The following is a 4,180-nucleotide window of genomic DNA, read 5'->3' on the forward strand; positions in this document are numbered from 1 at the left end:
TTCTGCAGCATCCGGAAATACGACCTGGAACAAAGATGCTCTTGTGAGCACCCATTCTGGAGGGATACCCCCCACTCTCTGGGCATCATCCTGGCCTCGGAGAAAGGGAAATTCTTTGCCTACCCAGGGAGTGTGTTGGAGAGAGGCAGGGCGGAGACAAGAGGCAGAGAGAGAGAGAGGCTGGGGTGCAGAGCCAGCCAAGCTGAGAGGCTGTTGGTCAGTACTCGGCTCTGACATAAACATGGGGTCCAGAGTAGTACCTGAGCCGAGGGTGTCCTGCCTAGGAAGGCTTGACAGAGCACCCGGGGGGCTTGAGGACCCTCATGAGGTCCCAGAGCTCAGGCTCTGAAACTGGGCTGTGATGTCCCTCTTGGTCTATCACTCCTAGCTGGGTGACCTTGAACCAGTGACCTAGAGCCAGCTCCAAGCCCCACCGGAGTCAGCAAAACCCACACAACCCAGCTCATCCATCACTTGGTGCCCCCGGTGACCAAGTGATGGGTGTGAGCCAAGTGATATAAGATTCTGATGTGAGCACACACTAAGGGCACCTACCAGAAGGCAGGGCCTGTGCCAGGTACCCCAGGGATTTCACCCAGTAGGCCCTCACCATGAGACACATCAACAGTGAGGCTCAAAGGTGTGCAGTGCCATGCCCAAGGTCACGCGGCTGGTTGAGTGGGGGGGCGGGACCCCACGACTGTGCTGTTGGAAAAATGACGGGGGGTGGGGGCGGGGAGGAAGCCCTGAATGTTTGCCTCATCCTCCCTTCTAGACCCCCTCAGGCCCTCTCCTGCCCCCAAGCGAAGCCATGATTTATATCAGAGGCTACAGAGAGGGGGCGTTTTGGGCTCTGAGGAAACTAGATAGGAAGGCGAGTCTTCTCTGTGCTCTCAGTTTGTGCCACTTGATACTAAAGAGCTGGACGGAAGGAGGCTGTGAAGTGCGTTGGAGGCTTAGGACGCAGGCTGGGGGCTGGGGAGGGCCCGGATGGAAATCTCCAGCAGTTGTCAGGGGAATAAAGGTTACAAGGGGAGCTGGAGGTCACCTAAGGGACCTAGTAGAATAAGCAATTCTTGGTTTGCTCCTGCAGCACCTCTCTGGCAACAGAAGCCAGCACTCTTTTTATGGGAACCTGTCCTTCTCTATTCTGCCAGTGGGGCTCAGTGGACCTCCGGCTCCATTATGCCAGGAGATCCAGGCCCCTCTGCCCTGCATGGTGGCTGGTCCCGAGATAAGCATGTGAACATAATCTAGGCCAACGGCAGTGATGCCACACTTTCCTCAACCCTCACAGAGGCTCTCTTCCTGCTGGGGATGCTAAAGCGAGGAAGATGTACGCCTGGAGTAGCTAGGGCAATACTTGCTATCTTGCAGGGAGAGCCTGCCTGGGAATGGTACAGAGGAAGGCAGCGCCTAGAGACACTCGTTCAGCACCTTGATCCAGCCATACCTGAAGTCCACTGATGGATTTGTCAGTTACCCAAGCGGATGTGTTCTCCTTCCTGGCTACTGCAGTTTGAACTGGGTTTCGTGTCACTTATAACTGAGTCTTAATTAAAGCAGTTGCGGGAGGAAGGCTGGGCAGGGAAGGGGAAAGGTGTCCTTGGGAATAGAGAGGCCAGAACATGAGGTACATAACAGAACAGTCCTTACCTGGTTGACTCCTGATATGGCAGGCTCAACACCAGCACTCTTTCTGGCAGTCCTCAGGCCAGGACTTGGCGGGGCCCCTGGAGACTTGATCATATTCTCCATGTACATCTGGGCGTTTCTGTCGTCCATTGTGCCAAGGCCAACGAGGGTACCACAGGGGAAATCCAATCAAAGTTCTGCCTAGCCCATTACCTAACCACCTCTCCAGGGGTCTATATGGAGTCTGTAATGTAGGGACTCTGCTCCGGGGAAGAGGCCTGGCTGGCACAGGAGGGGCACACAGCAAAACCAGAGAGGTGACCACATGCAACTTACCCACATATTTTCCCCAATTCTCACAACAACTCTGAGGACAAGGATACTCTAGGAAGCAAAGTGACTTGGCCAACATCCAACACTAACTAGGTCACAGAGCAGGAATCGAACCACGGCCTGCTGCATCCCCAAACCCATGCCCTTTTCCCCACAGCAGCATTTCCTAATGGTGTTCTTTGGAACATGAGTTGCACAAGGTGTACTGCAAGAAAAGGGTTCTTGTAGGCCAAATGTGTTCGGAGTGTGTGAGTGAAAATTAAACAGGCCCTGTCCTGCAGGACTTCTCAGAGTCTTTAATATGCTAGCATGCATTTTAAAGAGAGCCCACGAACATCACGAAAGCTGCTGCTATAGGTGAAAACTCTAAGTTGTCCTTGGGGCTAAGGAACAGAAGTTGGGCCATCGGTCTGTGGGGGACCCTAAGGTCTCCAGTGACAATATGTAGTTCATCAAAGCACCCCACCCTGCCCTGGACACATCCCTTTCTAAGGCCTTTCTGAGCGTCTCTCCTGCCACTCCCATCTAACTTCACATTCTGCCGTACCGCCATCCCCTACCCAAACATTCTGCTTTCATCTAGGCCGACTCCTGCAATCCTAATGCCACAGACCCCCAGCCTCTGTGCCCACCTCCCACTTCTCTGTCTCTCCAACACCCCTACCCCATCCTTCAAGCTCCTACTTCTTTTCCAAGCTTCCAACCACCTCAGCCCTCTCTCCAGCTTCTGAATTCCTTTGAGGCAACATCAATACCATTTCTATGGGCACATCATGGACCCCTTTTCTAGGGGTGAATCCTACCCCTCAGTGAGACCGTGTAACCTTGAAGCTCTTGATGGGACTTCTTCCACTTTAAATCACGGCTGGCCAGCCAACATCCATGGAGGGACCTTCTATATGCTGGCCACGTTTGCAAATGGTATTCTCCTAACCACCCTGTGAGGTCACTGTATTTGGCCCTGTTTTAAAGATAAGGAAACCAAGGCTCAGAGTAGCCCAGTGCCTTGTCCAATACCACATGGCTGGCCTGACCAGCATGGCTCAGCGGTTGAGCATCGACCTATGAACCAGGAGGTCACGGTTCGATTCCCGGTCAGGGCACATGCCCGGGTTGTGGGCTCCATCCCCAGTGTGGGGTGTGCAGGGGGCAGTCAATCAATGGTTCTCTCTCATTGATGTTTCTATCTCTCCCTCTCCCTTCCTCTCTGAAATCAATAAACATACATTTAGGGAAAAAAAACCCACATGGGTGGCCTGCAGAGGAACTGGATTCAAACCCAGGCCTTGCTTATTCCACCCAGTTATCTTACCTCAAAAGAAGCTGACGCCCATGCAATGCACAATTGTCTAGCGGACATGTGCTCATGCTGGGCACAGCGCCAGGCCTTGGGAATGCACTAGGTGTTCTGGTGGCTCCCCCGTTTTTACCAGGACCACAGAGGAGGGGCCCCTAACAGCTGCTGACCCAAATGCCCCCTCCCTCCCTCTTTCCTCCCAACCTTGTCTGCCCTCCAGTCCTTCCTGCAATTAGGTTTGCACCCCCACAATGCAAACAAGACCGCTGCTCCCAGGTGATCCCGCACCCCAGGTGGCAGCTCGAGGACCCCAAGGGCCCTAGGCTCTCACTTGGCAAGAAGAAGCCAGCATTGTGACCAAGTCCCTCTCTCTTCCCTCGGAGTGCCTCTCTCCTCCCTGCCTCGCTCCCATCAGGGTTCCCTAAGCATTCCCGCCCCAGGGGTGGGTGACCCATCAGGGGGAATCCTCCCCGCCAGGCCCCTCAAACACGCCCCCCATTGTTCACTCTCTCTACCTCAGAAAGCGCAGGCTCAAGTCTCGGAATTCTCAGACCCCAGTATTCCACAAGCTGAAGTTTGAGGGGGGCAGGGGCCCCAGAGGGCGTCCCCATGGGGAGCTTACAAACCGAGAATCTGGGCAAGAAGGGGAAGGCCCACCCTAGCAGAAAGGCTTGGAACCTGAGGACAGAATCGAGGGGTGGTGGTGGCAAACAGACTGTGCCCCCCTCCTACCCCATTCAGGTCATTAGGCGCCCCTTTTCCCACAGCTGTGTTGAGATTTAATTTGCATACCATACAACTCACTCCTTTCAAGTGTACAGTTCAATGGCTTTTAGTATATTCACAGAACTGTGCAATCATCACCCTTAAAACACAACAGAGAAAGATGACAAGTGACCTGTGATATATATTTTT

Source organism: Plecotus auritus, assembly GCF_963455305.1.
Source record: "Plecotus auritus genome assembly, chromosome: 2".
Classification (NCBI taxonomy): Eukaryota; Metazoa; Chordata; class Mammalia; order Chiroptera; family Vespertilionidae; genus Plecotus; species Plecotus auritus.